Genomic DNA, 17992 nt, shown 5'->3' on the forward strand with positions numbered 1-17992 from the left:
CGCTCAAGGGCAAGGCAGGAGGGAGGAGACACAGAAACCCGCCAAAGCACGTCTGGCAGGTTTCTGGATGTTTACAACTGGCTCCTTTGTGCTTCTTAGGCCCTGTTTTCTTTAGGACTGTGCAGTGGACAGCAAGACAGCTTGAGTCTGGAGCCGGGCAGCTAGCAAACAGGCTGAGTACAAGGCAGGCTGCTGAAGAGGCTGTCTCTCAGATTCCATGCCAGAGGATACAGGTTCTCTGGCAGGAGGGAGTAGTAATAATGCTTAATAGCACCTATCGTAAGCCAATGACAATTAGTCCTTAAATCACAACACTATTTAAAAAGCATTGTCTTACTGGAAAAAATCAGAAGGGCGCAAAAGGACCTTTTAAAAGAAAAGTCAGGTTCTTCTCATCTACTTTTTAAGATTCCTGAGCAGCTAAAAGCAAAAGAATAGCAAGATAAGGGATTTGAAAATCAGAAATTCCTTACGGAAATCATGCCTAATTAAAGGAAGAGAGAAAGACTTTTACCTGGTATTCTGAGCTCAGAATCAGTCAAATATGTTTCTATTCAGAGTTACTCTTTGCATGTTACATAAGACCAGCATCATTTACAAGGGTTTACAGCTTTTCTAAGCACATTTGTATACATTATGTCAATTGCTCCTCTGCTCTAGGAGGAAAGCCCCAAGTCATCCAGAAGTAAGAAACTTAGCTGAGGCTCCTTCACTCCACAAAGACCATTAGATTTTAGGAGGTAGGGTATGTGAAACATCTGTATTCATGGACTCCATCCCCAACCTTCTGGGATGGAACTTACAAATCCACCTTGTTCACAATGTTCCAAGTGCTGCTAATGCGCGTGGTCAGCAGACCACTCCAGGAAGCCTCGGAGGCTCAACTTCGGGATTCTTCACCTTTGTGCTCGATGGGATTATAGCATCAGGAAAGCCCAAACACCAAGACTCAGAATTACACCATAAACCAGTTTGCCTTCACTGGCTGCTCATCTACATCTTCAGGAGTATTGCTATCTCGTTTGCTCTCCTCTTGGTGGAAACCTTTGCACCTCCATTAACCTAAGACATCAGCTCCTCACCCCCACTCCCAGGGACAGAGGCGCTTTCATGGGCCCTTTCCTTTATCCCCTCCTATCCAAAAGCATCCTTCATTTTCTCCTTTTCCTTTTAACTGATTGATTAATTCTTGCTGAAGTATCAATGGCCATTGATGGCTTAGTATGTTACTCCTTTATCAACTATTACATTCAGCGGCAGATTTGTCATTGATAACCCCAATCAAAAGGAATCTTTCATAGTGGAATTTGGGGGGCCAAAAAGAAGTAAATTTTGCACCATGCATGTAACCACCAATGTGTAAGACTTGCCTTATAGGCTACCCTACATTTTAACTCCAGAGCCAGAACATTCTTCCTTGTGCTAAAAGGTGAATCAGTTTCCACTATGTTTATCCTTGCAGAAAATTAAGAAACAAGGGTCACCTCTTGTGTAATAGCCTCTCAAAAATATGAACCAATTTATTGTCTTCAGAGTTCTCTTCCCCATATTAGACAATCCTAGCTCTTCCCATTTTTCTTGTGTCTCTAGTTCCAAGGTCTGCAAACATTTTCTTAAAGGGCCAGAGAGTAAATATTTTAGGCTTCATGGGCTGTAACGCATGACAGCAGCCACTGGCAACATGTAAACACATGGACATGGCCCTACTCCAGTGAAACTTTATTTACAAAAACAAGCTGCAGCCTGTAGACCTTAGGTTGCTTATCCCTATGAGTCCATCTTAAGGCCTTCCTTCATTGCATTTTATTGTATTTTTGTATGTAGCAAGCAGAACCTTATCAAAGGACTTGTGTCTCCATTTGGTAAATCTTCTTTCTCCCTTTTTCTATTTTTTTTTCTATCTTAAGATGTTACACTAGGTTTCTTGGAGGGATGATAAATTCTGAGCTTTAAAAGAATAATGATAATTGAATCCAATAGGGTGAAGCTTGGCCAGAATCATTTTCTAAAGTAAGAGATAGCACTACCCCAATTTAAACAAGTGAGATTTTTAAATGTCTTGATGAATAAACTGCAAATTCTTTCAGCATATGAATAAACTTCTATACTCAAATCCAGAAATGAGTAAATTTCACTGCCAAAGAGTAAAAATGATAAGGTCTTGATAAATAGACCAAAAGGCAAGCACTATAGTAATTTCAGAGGGCTGTGAATCCTAAAGCTTGGGCTCTCTCACCGTGCACACGAGAATATCTACGAAGGAACACAGAATTATTGCTAAGGACCTTCAATTCAACTAAGCCATCAGTTCCTTCTCCTTCCTGAAAACTGCCTCTGCATTATGTGGATGTGAATAGGGCTTTATTTGTTTGCTTGTTGGCCATTTTACCAGGAGAATCCCTTAAAGAGTTCCACAAGGACCTACTGAGTGCCAGGCACTGTGCTTATGGCAGGACAAAGACCTGGTGTTGCTTTTAAATAATGCTATTTCAGCAGCAATGAGAGCACAGTGAAAGTTCTGATCTTTCTACTGGCGTGGAAGGGTGCACTCAAAATCCTAGATACAAACATCTAGATCTTAGAGAAGCACAGTATAGTCAAATGTGGAAAAGGGCATGGCATTGGAGTAGACCTGGTTCAGTTCCTGGGCCCACCACTCACTGGATGGGCAGATCACTTAATTCCTCTGGGCTTCAGCTTCCTTACTTGTTAAATGAAGGCATTTTTTCTCCCACTTTTCCCTTGTTTAATGTGTATTAAACAAGATAATGTGTAAAACTACCTGACACATACTAGGTACACTGATTAACTTATTCATTCAGTCATCAAATGTTTTAGATTATAGACTTAGGGTCAGATGTATCTTCTAGGTTCTAGACCAAGGGTCGGCCACATTTTCTTAAAGGTCTACATAGTAAATATTTTAAGCTTTGTGCACCATATGTCTCTGTCAAAACCACTCCTCTTTGCCATTATAGCACAAAAGCAGCCTAGACAATGTGTAAATTAATGAGCGTGGCTTAGTTCCAATAAAACGTTATTTATGGACACCAAAATTTAAATCTCATAGAATTTTAATGTGTCATGAAACACCATTCTTTTGATTCTTTTTCAACCCTATAAAAATGTAAAAACCATTCTTAGCTTGTGAGCTGTACAAAAATAGGCAGGAGGCCACAGTTTGCCAACCTTTGTTCTAGACACTGTCCTAGGATCTGAGAACAGGAGGGAGAATAGCAACAGACATTTGCCTTAATGGGAGGAGATCCGTTACATAAATAATCACACAAATAACTATAAAATTGTCATCACACTAAGTGCTACTAGAGAAGATGCAGAGTCTCCAGAGTAGAGAGAATTTTACCTCATCTATAAATTTGGTGTGTGAGCCTTTAACCTTTTCTCTTTCAGCTTTTTCAAGGACAAACCAGTTGTATGCAGCACGGACCCTTTCAATGTCCTAATCATGTTTCCTAAGGTTTCTTTTTAGTTCAGTGACCATACCATCTACCCAGATAGATTTCTAGGAACAGTTGTTTTTTTTTTTTTACCAAGTTTACCAGACAGCCTTATCACCTAGAATTTGTCACTCTGTCACCTCTAACTATCCGAGCTTCTTCCTAACAAACTCCTCTTGCAGCCCACTACAAAGTCTCCTTGCGCACTTCGTTCTGTTCACACGTGTCCTCCCGCCCTCAGCAACAGTTTCTGATTGAGAAAGCCTGCGTGTTTCTTCTCAGTTTTGTGCATACTCACATATATGCGCGCACATGTGTGCTGCGTGTGCAGACAGGTCACATACACGTTAGTTCAACTAACGATTACTGAGCATTTACTATGCGCTAGGCCTGGTGCAGCTAGTGGAGAGATGTTGGTGGACAAAACAGACATGGTCTTTGCTCTCAAAGAACTTATAACTAGATGGAGGGTGGGGGGGGGAAACCAATCGTTGCATAAATAATTATTTGATTATAGTATTGCAAGTGCTATAAGAATGCAAGAATGCATCTTGGGGCCTTATCTGGTCCAGGGTCAGGGAAAGGCTCTCCTGCTGTGGCACACACACAACCCTGGACAGGGCGTATGCCTGTCTCAGTCCCCGAGCATCCCAAGCATCCTGAAGAGTACCTGACCAATAGTGGGCATTCAATCAGTGCTTGTTAAAAGAAATAAACAAATGACGTGAGTATTAACTGTTGCCATTTCCATCCCACAAATCAGAGGTCTCTAAACTGTTTTGATTATGACTCCAGGAGTCAAAAAATTTAAGCACTCATCTTTACTATGTGTATATTTACCTTCTGATCAATTATGAACATGTATTTCTGTGTAATACACTGTGTATATTGTAAAACACATTAAAATTGAAAACTTTAAAGGATAAGACAAAGATGAAGGAAAAATATTTTCCAAGTAATTATTTTAGTTATCACACTCTACTCTTCACTCTGAGCACCAAAGGACCTTCACTGGCCCCCTGCTCTCACCTCCTCTTTGGGAATCTTGCCCATTTTGCACTCAGCTTTCTGGGCCAGTGGTTATGACTGAATAAAGTTGCAAAAATGTTGATTTTAAGGTACAAGTTGATAAAGTTAGTACCTCAAAATGATCACACATGTAAACAGCATGCAAACGAGCACACAGTTGCCTGCCTTTCACAGGGCTCCTGGCTGCAGAGCCAGTGCTGCTGAGCAGCCAGCCCTGATCACAGTCCCAGACGGTCAGATAGCCGGACACCAGATGCCCGGGTGCTGCCTGCCCATCAGTCCTGCCTTTCTCCCCAGCACCGTGACACAGGAGTTCTCTTCATAAAGAAGCCCATTCTAATCCGCACATAGACAGAGTCCTGGGTTCCAAATGTGCAAATAACACAGTAAATAAAGTGTTAGAGAAAAATATATTTACTTTATTTATTAATGGTGCAGATACATTTTTGCCAGTAATATTTTGAATATGCTGCAGTGTTTTTGTTTTCTTTTGTTTTAAATTTTAAATGTGATATGGCATTTCAAAGGTCTGCCTTCAGTTCTTTTTCCATTTTTTTGATAGAAGATTTTGTTGGTTGCAAGAGCTGAGACAGAGCCACAGATCCACATGGAAGAAGTATATCACTGGCTGTGCTCAGTAAAGCATGACACCCACAGGCCAATCCCCTTCTCCAGGTATAACGGGTTTGTCTTCATGTTCTGGATGTTTTTCAGTGGGTGGCTAATCAACGTCAACAGCTTCATACTATCATCAGGCACAATATACACACAGTTTGAGGGTCATCACCAATAACAGTAAATATAAACCCTACCTCCAGGAATCTTTATTTCAGATTGCGAGAGCAAACTTTTTGAAAGATCTGATTATACTGTTGTTTTTACATAACGCCATTTTTTTGTTCATTAGTTTCTTTGCAGGATTCTTGAAAGCCCCTAGTCTGACAAGTAGGAGTTGTGTTAACTAAAACTGGATGAGATCATCCTGGCAAATCCAGGGCACAGCCAACCACAATGTGTAACAAACACCTGAAGGAGTGAAGGCACCGCTGTCAGCTCCTTCCTGTTGTCTGGCTCCCGCTGTTTCCTTTCTGATGCCTTGAGTGACATATATGACAAGTGAACTGCATGAAGACCCAGCATGAGTCCATGTTCAAATATCAGTAAGGCTTCATTTGAAAAATAAATAAAAGTAAATATAAATAGCAGTTCCAATGTTGTTTACCACATCTCAGCAGATTGCTTTCCACGCTCTCTGGGTGCATACATCCACTCCAAGACTCTATGCTGGTGACCCAGACCTTTGTTAAACTTGAAGAAGACAAAATTGATCCTTGGCATCCCCTACATCTAGCTTCTCATGGCCTTGTTTTCCTCTTTCAGTGTGAAGCTCCCCAATTCAGCCCTTCTGATCTGCAGAGGAAAGGGCCCTGATCAACTTACCAACAGTAAATGTTACAGGCTGGACATGTTAATCCTACCAAGAGTCTCTGACTTTGAAGAGAAGTCTTCCTAAACAGGGAAATCTTAGTGAATCGCTTACCATGCAGTTCCTGTAACAGAGAACATGACACGGGGGTGGGGGGCAGCAGTGGCTTCTCTGGCCCCCTTCAGAACACACCCTGTGGATGACAACCTCCTGGAGTGAGGAGAAGACCAGCCCTGCCAAGGATGGTGCACAGGGGCATGTGGGCATCACCAGTGTCTCATGATCTGTCTCTGAGGTGACAGAAATTGCTCCTGGAAGGAGCTACATTTGACTTCCAATTGCTGGACCCCCATGTCTCCCTGTTACCAAGCCTGGGCATTCAACCACTTTTTCTATTTGTAATGCTAATGATAAATCAATATTCAACAGAAGTTTCCAAAGAAAAAATAAAAGAACCTTAAGCTGGTAATACTAAATTAATGTATTTTCCTGGTTACTTATAATGGTAAATAATTATTTGCATAGTAAGAAAAATGCTAATTTTATTAAAGTGCTATTAGAGAAGGCTTTTAGACTAACACACAGCACCCTAAAAAAATCATACAGAGTGACTAGATTTGTCAGTTCTAACCTCTTTGGAATCATTTGCCTGCACAGTTGCCACACTTGGAGCAAAAACCAAATCCAGAACTGACTTGTTTCCTAAATGAATTGGGAAGTTGTCATTAAGAAGCATCTGCTACTTTATTGCATTCATGTAAAAGCAGTCTTGTGCCGCTGTAACGGACTATTGAGCAGATGTTTTAGAGCACTATACCCACAGCAATACGTGTATCATAAAAAAGATAAGGAGCTACAACGTAATTAATGATTTCAGTTCCTCTATAAATGAATTTCACTTTTTTAAAAATGGATTTAAAGTTGTGTCAAGAACTTCAACTTTTAACTCAAGCAATTCACTTGCAAGAGAGTGAGCACAAAATCATTTACAGCAATAAATAACCAAGGGTCAGACTCAGCTTACACTCAAGATGATGAAATCTGAGGGTACAAGAAAGCTTCTCCAGACCAAATCACCCCGCGCCCTCCCCCGGCAGCCCCCAGAGAATCAGTCCTCGGAGATCAACTTCTTTGTGCCTTAAAGGTCTTCGAGCCAGGAGACTATGCATTATCTCTGAGAATGGGGGCAAATACTTAAAATCATCATCAGCTGAAACTGTACAACTCTTAGCCCAGGTTTTCAAACTGACAGTGAGCTCCAGAGTGGGAGGCAGGAACAGGAACCAGCAGGGGCAGCAGGAAGGCCACGGGTGTGCATAAACATGAACAGTGGCAGCTACAAATTGGTACCATGCTCCTCTTACTCTAATAAAATCTCCCAACTCTAAGTTAGGAAATCTAAAACATGATGAAAAACAGTGGTTAACAACCACATGAAAGTCTGCAACAACACTGTTCTTTAATCCAAGATCCAGGCTCTATTTGGGGTCCGCGTCTCAGCGTGGGTTATCCCAGAGCAGCCCTTGAGAGGAGGACTGGAAGGCAAGTAATCTCTTTGGGAAGTGATTTCAGGAGCAGCAGTAGGGCAGTGGGGAGATGAGGTGGGAGGGGAGAGGAAGCAGTACAGGGCACACGAGCAAACAGATTAGCACCGTGGGAAACCAGGACTCCTTCCCACCAGGAGAGACTGTACAAAACGCACTTCAGGGCTGTCCCCCCTGGGGGGTTCAGAAGCCAGAAGGTACATTCACCAACTCCCCCTGTGTCCAGTTGATGACTGGTTTGGGGTACTAGCTGGTTTGGAACTGTGGGGCTACCTCCCAGTGGAGCAGAGCACAGCTCTTGCTACCACAGAAGGCACTCAGGCAGAGTCACAGGGGCACGAGGCAGACACGGGAACGGGAAGTGCTCTGGAGATACAGGCAGGGCTAGAGACCCCCATGGCCCATCTAGGCAAAAAGCAGTGCCCAATCCCTTATTCACAGTTCTGAAATCCAGAAAGCTCTGAAAATTTTTAAAAGTAAACTTTTTCATATGTTTGGCACCAAAAACTCATTTGGTAGCAAATTCTTACCTGTGGCTTTTTATAGTCTTTATTTATTCTACTTTGTATGATGATTGTTTCACTAAGGAAATATTAAATGCTGCCCAGACACCACTAGGAGTGTAACATAATACAGAATTCACTTTTATAAAATTACCTTACTTATCTAAAATCCCCCAAATTCTGAATTCCAAAACTCACTGGGGCTCAAGGATGGTGGGAATGTAGTTTTTAGTGCCTTCTACCTTTTTATTAGATGTGTCTTGAGCACAAACAAAATGATATAGAAAGAAGCATGTTGACCTCCTTGAACAAAAGGCACTCAATAAATTCCTGAGCAATTGCCAGATTAAGAAATGTGGGAAAAAGAGATGAAAGGGAGACAAGGGAAAAGAAATAGGGAGAGGAAGGGGGATAGCAGAAAAGAGAAGAGAGACAAGGCATAATATGATAGAGAGCTAACGGCATCAATAAAAAGTGAGAGCTAGAGTAAGACCAAAAAAATAACACAAACAAGTCTTAGGCTGCTATTTTCCAAATATACTGTTGCCAAAATCTATTTCCAAAACTGATATAAAGAGACAGGAAAACAGAAAGGGAAGAGAGACTATGCACACGGATGAAGCATGTAAGAACTGCCTGAGGAGTCTGATAATAGACAGTTATCCGTATACCAAAGGGGATCACGCCCCACACCCCAGGAGGAATGAGCCACCCCTCCGTTGTATAAGCACCATGGCACTCACCAACTGTACCTTAGTTCTGAATCTTTGACTAACCCATTCCTGTGCAAGAATAGTCTCCCTTCACCATTACAACACCAGGCTTCCTCCTTATTAGATTTTGGCTTAAAAGTTCCTCTGTCCTAGAACATTTTCACTGATTAACCATATCAGCCTAATGTTTGACCAAATCTCCTTCACAACTAAGTTTTGCAATTAAATTGTAAGTTCAAATCTCTGTGGACAGAGCTTATTAAGGAACAGCAGCTATAGCTCCTACTAAAGCTTTTCAGCTATATGAGGGTTTTTTTTCCTTCCTGCTGAGGAAGATTCACCCTGAGCTAACATCTGTGCCAATCTTCCTCTATTTTGTATGTGGGTTGTCGCAACAGCATGGCTTCCAACAAGTGGTGTAGGTCCATGCCCAGGAACCAAACCCAGGCCACCTAAGCTGAGCATACAAAACTTCACCACTAGGCCATGGGGCCAGTTCCTGTATGAGTATTTTTATTCACCAGGATTCTTAGAGTCCTCTCTTTACCATGGTCCTTCACAGTGAGTAGTCTTAAAATTCCCATTTAAAATATTAGAACTTGGGCCAGCCTTGGTGGCCTAGTGATTAAGTTCAGCGTAATCTGCTTTGGCAGCCTGGGTTCAGATCCCAGGCACAGACCTACACTACCGGTCTGTTAGTAGCCATGCTGTGGCAGCAGCCCACATAAAAAAATAAAAAGAGGAAGATTGTCAATGGATGTTAGCTCAGGGCAAACCCTCCTCAGCAAAAAAAAAAAAAAAAAAAAAAATTGGAACTCTACACCTTCAAAAACTCCCCCAGGAAAATCAAAACCCAACTCAAAGGTAAAGATTTGAAAGTATGAACATCCATAAAGGTCTCAGTCTTTTTAAAAAGGTGATCTCATTAAATTAACACTGCACAATTTCCATAGCAGCCTCTCACAAACATGTATTCATTCAATAAACATTAATTGATCATCTAATATACTTAAGACAGTGTGCTCACTAGATTAAGAAAAAAACAAGATGAAAAGTAAACCCCACAACTGGTCATGCAAGAATTGTGTAATTAGGTATGGGAGCCAAGTCATATAAGCCATATCCACAAGTGACTATAACACACAGCAAACTGTGACAATGGCTGCATGAGAAGTATACAATGTTCGTGAGATTACAGATGAAGACCTCAGTCCTAACTGGATCCTAAAAGAACGCAAGGTCCCAGTTTAGAAGGTGTCATTTAGCCTGAATGATTCCAACTGGAAGAATGAGGCATTAGTTACTCAGGGCAGAAATGATGGCGAGATCTAAGGTTCAAGACACTGAAGCTCACGATCAATTTAGCAAGTCACCCTGTTTGTCTGGAATTAGTGTTGTATAAGAAATCTGAAACAGGATAAAATTGTTAGCCTGAAGTCAGATTGTAGGTGACTGAAGGACAGAACCTAAACCATATTTGATAGGTGCTGGGGATCATAAGGAAGTAGTTGAGAAGCAATGTAGTCCAACAGATTAAGAGAGCAGACTTTGGAATCACTCTGCCTGGGTTTAGAACTTGACTGCACCATTTATTAGGTGGGTGACATACGTTAATCAAGCACTCTAACGTTCAGTTTCTTCATTGGTTCAATAGAGATGATAATGATAACGCTGGCTTATGGAGCTGTTGGTAGGGCTACATGGAATAATCCATGTAAAGCATTTAAGGCATTGCTTAGCACATAAGAAAATAATAATGTTAGATTATTATCATTAGTGGGGCGGTAGAGTAATGTGATTAGAGCTTGCCTTTAAAAACATAATTTGGAAATAAACTGAAGGATGGATTGGAAATTAGAGAGTGAAGACATGGTGAGATCAGCTAGAAGGCTGTGTAAACAGAACGATCCTCGAGAGAGGTAACGAAAGATGTTAAGAAAAATGGTTGGGAACAGTATTGGGAAGGAGCAAACAAATGAAAGAGACGTTCCAAGAGGGTGTTTGTTTGTCTAAGCAAATTACTGATGAATGTAAGGGCCTAAAGAATAAGCCCATTTATTAGACAATACCAAGGTTCTGAGCCTGGATAACTGGGGAAATGATGGTGTCATTAACAGTGACATGAGTAACAGGTACTATTTTGGAGATGCTGATTTAAGACACCTGGATCCTATAGGCCACTGAATTTGTAGGGCAAAACTCTAAAGAAAGACAGGGACTGTAGAAATGGCTCTAATAATAGTCACCCCCTATTTGAACATTAACTATGGCCTATGTGTATACTAGAACCTATGCATGCCAACGTGGTAAGCACACTTATGGCTTAATGAGACAAGCTAGCTTAAGGCATTATTATTTTACCAAAACCGGGTCCTAAAGACCTCAGCTACACAACTTGCCTAAGACCACAATTCGTAAGAGGCAGAGCCAGAATTCTGTCCATGTTTATAACGTTACAGTTTGGATACATTTTGGATTTGAGTCATCAGCATAAAAGGACTAGCTGTAGTAGATGAAATTTCTAATGGAAAGAGAAGATAAGGCCAAGGAAAAATCTTAAGGAAAGCCATATTTCAGAGATAGGAGGAGAAGGGGAGCTAGCAATGAGAAGAACTTCACAGATACAGAAGAAAAATAGAGAGATGAAAACAGCACGAAGTCACGGGAGAAAAAGCTTCCAGCAGAGCATGGTCAACAGCCTTGGATATTACAGGAAAATGAAGGACAATCTGAAGAGGCAATTTGATTTGATGTTTCAGTTTTCACTATTGTCTTTTAAGAGAGAAATTGTTAAAGCACACTGGGAGAAAACGCAAAACTGTAGAGTCGTATGAACTTGTAGTGAGAAACTATAAGTATTAAGAATAGATAACCCTTATAAGAAATTACAGAGAAAAACAGATAACATATAGGTAGATAACAGAAAACATTGAGGGGATAGCAACATCAAAGAAAGAGCTTTAAAAAACAAACACGCGAATGTGGGTTTATCTGCAGGTTGACTAGAATAAATCTGTGGAGAAGGAGAAACAGGAGGCTAAGAGAGATGCACACCTAGTGATGGAACCGGAGGATGCCCAGGTGATGAAGTAAGGAGTGACTAAGTACCTAACAGACCAATCGTCCTACAAATAACAGAGAGAAATTCCAGGGGGAAGCCTATTTAAGGCTTTGGAGATTTAACAAAGGTGGACAGATTTTGGAGAGGAGTCAACATCTGGAGCAAGTGACATGTTTTTTGCAGCTTTTCCCTGGAGGCAGCTGCAGTGGTGGTGTTTGTGGTGGCACAAGGGTGGGGAGAAGGCGGGCAGGTAAAAGTCCTGCCACTTTTCTGACTGGAGGAAACAAGGCAAAAGAGTCTGGAGCAATTACAGCTGCTAGAAAATGAGGAGGAAACCCAAGAAGGAAGAGAGCCAGAGAAGAATATCAAATTCTACATTTAAACTCAGCCTGTCTCTGGCTAACCCCTGACCCACGCATGTGTGGGACAACCTGAAAGCAGCTTGTAGCTAAGTTTAAAGAACTGAACTGAGGTCTAAGCCACTGCCCACTACAGGCATGACAGTTTGCAATTTGAGTCCAACTAAATTAATTGATTGCTAAAAGAAAAATATCAACCCTCTTTAGAAGAATGTGACAAAATACAGAGCCTTCAAAGTATAACAGCCACAATATCCAAGATACATTCTGGAATTATTCAACATAGGATAAGCAGAGAATATGTGACTTAATCTGCTGAGAAAAGATGACCCAGATGTCGGAAATATCAAATAAGGACTTTAAAGCAGCTTTCATAAGTATGCTCAGTGAGGTAAAGGTAAATATTCTCACACTGATTAAAAATATACGACATTTCAGCAGAGAAATAGGAAAGGTAAAAAAGAACCAAATGGAAACTTCAAGACTAAACAATAAAAATATCTGTGATAGGGGCCAGCCCAGCGGCATAGTGGTAAAGTTCACGCATTCCGCTTTGGCGGCCTGGGGTTCACAGATTCGGATCCCAGGTGCAGACCTAGCACCACTCGTCAACCCACACTGTGGAGGCATCCCACGTAAAATGGAGGAAGATTGGCACAGATGTTAGCTCAGCAACAATTTTCCTCACACACACACACACACACACAGAAATCTGTGATAAAAATTCAATGGTTGGGATTAATAGCAAACTGGAGGTAACAGAGGAAAGAATCAATGAACCACAGAGTAGATGAACTGAAGTCATCTAATCTGCAGAAGAGAAAAAAATCAAAAGAAAATGCACAGAGCACCTGGGACCTGTGGGACAGTTTTAAACATCAGACATAGATAAAAGTGGAGCACCAGAAGGGCAGGTGAAAGAGAAGATGGAGCGGAAAAACAATGTGTGAAGAAACAGTAGCAGAAAACTTCCCATGTTTGGTGAAAGAGAGAAATTTACTGATTCGAGAAGTTTAGAAAACCACAATCTAATAAATGCAAATAAATATACCTAAGCATATTATACTCAAACAGATGAAAACCAAAAATAAAGAGAAAATATTAAAAACAGCCAGAGGGGCTGGCCTGGTGGCACAGTGGTTAAGTTTGTGTGCTCCGCTTCAGCAGCCCAGGGTTCACCAGTTTGGATCCTGGGCATGGACCTACCCACCACTTATCAAATCATGCTGTGGCAGGCATCCCACATATAAAAAGGAGAGGAAGATGGGCACAGATGTCAGCTCTTTTTGCTGAGGAAAATTGGCGGTGGGTGTTAAGCTCAGAGCTAATCTTCCTCAAAAAAAAAAAGTGCATTACGTACGTGGAACCAACAATTAGAATTACTATGTATTTCTCACCAGAAACAACAGAGGCCAAAAGGCAAGAGGACAATATCTTTAAAGAAACCTATACAGTTTCTCCGTATCCGTGGGTTCCACATCTGTGGATTCAACCAACCATGGATTGAAAGGCCTTACATGGTTGTGTCTGGACTGAACATTTTTTCCTTGTCATTATTTCCTAAACAATACAGTATAACAAGTATCTGCAAAGCATTTACATTGTATTAGGTATTATAAGTAATCTAAAGATGATTTAACATATACGGGAGGATGTGTGTAGGTTATATGCAAATACTATGCCATTTTATATAAGGGACTTGAGCATTAGTGACTTTTGGTATCCACAGAGGGTCCCGGTACCAATGCTCCTGGATATCGAGGGATGACTGTATCTGGTGAAAATATCCTTCAAAAATATAGGTGAAATAAATGTATTTTCTGATAAAGGAAAACTGAGGCAATTCATTACCACCAGACCCACACTACAGAAAGGACAAAAGTTCTTCAGGTTCAAGAGAAATGATACCAAAGGAATAAGTGAAAAGCACTGGAAATGGTAAATATTTGGGCAAATACTAAAGATCATAATTCTATCTTAAATTTAAAAAATATATGTGACAGTCTAAAGCAAATATTATAACACTGTCATGTGAGATTTATGTATGTATGTAGATATATACGACAGTTGCAATATAAAGAATGGTGAGGGATATGGTAATGCAGGGTTTCTACCTTTTATGTGAAGTGGTACAACATTAACTCTAAGTAAACTGCGGAAAGTTAAGGATGTACATTGCAATGCATAGAGTAATCAGTCATAAAATAATTTAAAGAAGTATATCCAAAAAGTCAATAGAAAAGTTGAAATGAAAATTCTAAAAATTAACCCAAAATGAGGCAGAAAGAGAAAACAGGAACAACAACAAAAAAGGGGATAACAGGAAAAATGATAGACTTACATCAATCTTATTAATTATTACATTAAACAATAATTCACAAAGCACTTCCATTAAAAGGCAGAGATTATCAGAATGGATTTTAAAAAAACAAGCAGTCTTTGTGTAAAAGAGAAAAGTAAGTTGGTAGAAAAAGATAGATCATGTAAGCAACAAACATGAAGGCTGGAGTAGACATATGGCACATATATTAATATCAATAAAATAGACTCTAAGAAAAAGAGCATCACTGAAGATAAAGAGAGATACTTTGTAATGATAAAAGAGTCAATTCTTCAGATAGACATCCATCGTAAATGTACACGTGCTAATGACAGAGCCTAAAATGGACAGAATTAAAAGAATAGACAAGTCTACAATCACAGTGAGAAACTTTAGCATCTCTTTCTCAGCAATTGATAGAAAAACTAAACAAAATTTTAGTCAAGGTATAGAGGATTTATGATTTAATTTATATTTATAGAATAATACATCACCTAACCTGGAAAATATTGCTTCTTTTCAAGTACACATGGTACATGAGCCACGATAAACCATATGCCTGGTCATAAAAGAAGTTTCAATAAATGTAGAAGGACTGCAGTCATACAGAGTATCTCACCACAATGAGATTAAATTAGAAATCGTCGACAATAAGATATTTAGGAAAATACTAAATACTTTGAAATTAACACACTTGTAAATAATTAACGCACTTCTAAATAATCCATGGGTCAAATGAAAAAAAAATCATAAAGGTAATTATAAAATATCTCATACATAACAATAATAAAAATACAACAAAATAAAATTTGTGGGATACAGCAGGAAAAATTGTAGCTTTAGGTGTATATTTTAAAAAAAAAGAAATGTCTAAAATTAGTGACCTGAGTTTCAATCTTTAGAAGAGCAAAGTAAACTCAAAGCAAATCAAAGGAAGGAAGTAACAAAGATGAGAGCAAAATCAGCCAAATAGAAAGTAGACAAACTAGAGAAAAAATAAGCCAAAAACTGATTTTTTGAAAAGACCAATACAACTGATGAACCTCTAGTGAGATTGATCAAGTAAAATAGAATAAAAATCACGAAAACCAGAAATGAAGAAGGGATTATCACTAAAGATCCTACAGACATTAAAATGATAATAAGCTTATAAACAACTGTACAGCAAACATTTAACAATTCAGATGAAATGGATAAACTCCAGAAAAGAACAAGTACCAAAGCCCACTAAAGAAATAAATCTCTAAATAGCTTATCTTTACAGAAACTCGTTGTGGTTGAAAACCTTCTCACAAAGGAAACTCCAGGTCCAGATGGCTTCACTGCTAAACTGTATAAAATACATAAAGAAGAAATAATACCAATCCTACGCAAAGTCTTTCCAAAAATAGAAGAGGTATAGACACTTCTCTACTCATTTTATGAAGGCATAATTATCTTGATAACAAAACCAGACAAAGTACAAGAAAAGAAAACTAGAAGTCAATATCCCTCAAGAACATAAACACAAAAGTCCTTAACAAACTTTCAGCACAATGGGGCTGGCCCCAAGGCACAGTGGTTAAGTTCCTCCACTCCGCTTCGGTGGCCCAGGGTTTGCAGGTTTGGATCCAGACACACCGCTCATCAAGCCACACTGTGGTGGTGTCCCACATACAAAATAGAGGAAAATGGGCACAGATGTTAGCCCAGTGACAATCTTCTTCAAGCAAAAAGAGGAAGATTGGCAATAGACGTTAGCTCAGGGCCAATCTTCCCCACTAAAAAAATAAATAAATAAAAATAAAATTCCATTAAAAAATAAACTTTCACAAAGTGAATCTAGCAATATGTAAGAATGTCAAGACATAACCAAGTGGGTTTATCACAAGAATGCAAAGTTAGTTCAACATTCAAAACTCAATTTAATTCACCACATTGACTAAACAAAAGAGAAAAAAATACCGTTTTTCAATAGATGTAGAAAAAGGATTTGAAAAATTCAACACCCATTGACGATTAAAAACTCTCAGCAAACTGCGAATAGAAGCAATGTTCCTATCCCGATAAAATGCATGTAAAAAGTTCCTTGGGTAACATCACACTTAAAGGGGAAACATTGTATTTTATAAAACTTAAGGGCAATTTAAGGTTTTTAGAAATAGGCTGAAGTGCCAGGGTGGGAAGCAGAAGCAGTGCCACACAGGAGTTGAGAACACAGCACGAAGCTATCCTGCCGGCAACTGGGATCTTTCATGCTACTTTTTTTAACGACTTTACTGTGTGTGTGTGTGTGTGTGTTTGTGTGTGCAATTGCACCCCTTAATTAGAATTCTAGATTATTAAAAATATACAAGAATGATCCTTAAGACAGAAGAGACTACTCTGAGTAAAGAAAGGAAATTCCTGACTCTTATGCATAAAGTTTACATCTTCATTATTATTTTCCCTTTTTCATATAAAGTAAGCTACATTTTTTGGACTCTCTGGGCATTGTGCCCAATTTAGCTTAATTTTTTTTCATCTGTTCAGTCTTTTCTGAGTAGATTGTGACTGATAACTTTAAATGATAATTTAGCATTACCTCATCATTTTTACACCCCCTTTCAAACTAGAATTATGACTAAGACTAAAATGTGTTAGGCAGGAAACACATTTTCTGTCCAGTCCACAAATATTTTAAGTAAAGGACACGTCAAAGTTGAACCTTCAAGAGCAATTTTCTTAATTAGCTTAATTAGTAATGATTGTGTTCAAATCTAGCATATCAGTTCAAGAAACCCTTTAAAACATGAAAGGCTTCAATAACGAAAAAAATTTAAATTACAGGTTATTAATTCCTATATCCTACTCTAATTTCAATCTTCATTAGATGGCTTCAAATTTTGTTCTTACCAAAACAAATCCCCAAATTTAAATAGTAACATTTTTACTGGTAACGTTTTCTACAAACATGCCAAAAATATTTTTATCTGCTAGATATACTAAAATGGGTCCACAAACATAAGGGGAATAAAACAAGAAGATAGTCTATTTTTAACTCAACCGTTTCCTTTTGTTTTAACAAGTGGTTTAGGGTTGGACTCGGCCCTACAGGCTCCACCTCCAGCTTCTAATTGTAAAAAGCAGTCTTCATAAACACAGCAAAAATACCCAGCTTCCAAAAGAAACTTAGCCTAATTCACAGCTTTGCAAAGGGCCCACTCTGTTATTTATGTTTAACTGTGAACAGATGAATTAGAAAAAGTGTGGAGTACATTTATGTCCCATGTCACCTTCTCAGTGGCTCCTGGTGGCAGAAACACAGGACTGAAGTTATCTATGGCAACCTTAGGAATTCCCATGATTCCTCCAAATTATAATTCTTTTACACCAAGCTGAAGAATTGACTGTTAAAGAACTGGGGACATGACCTCTTAGAGAAAAAGGCTCTAGGACAGTATAACCTTAGTGTTAAGGTTACTGAACCCCAATTTGCTGATCCAATTTTATCACTTCACTCACTTAACAAATATTTTGAAGACTTACTGGCACATTTCATAAGAGTTTCAAATAAATTTAGGGTAATAAACATGGATCTTCCTGCCAGAAATATTAGAA

General features: G+C 39.3%; 1 protein-coding gene across 7 annotated transcripts in view; it reads right to left on the bottom strand.

Annotated features, from left to right (window-relative positions):
* Positions 1-17992, bottom strand: part of ATG10 (autophagy related 10) — a 209423-nt gene that overhangs the window by 85130 nt on the left and 106301 nt on the right. The gene's annotated exons all lie outside the window — the stretch shown is intronic.

This window comes from Equus przewalskii, chromosome 13 (genome assembly GCF_037783145.1).
Source record: "Equus przewalskii isolate Varuska chromosome 13, EquPr2, whole genome shotgun sequence".
Lineage (NCBI taxonomy): Eukaryota > Metazoa > Chordata > Mammalia > Perissodactyla > Equidae > Equus > Equus przewalskii.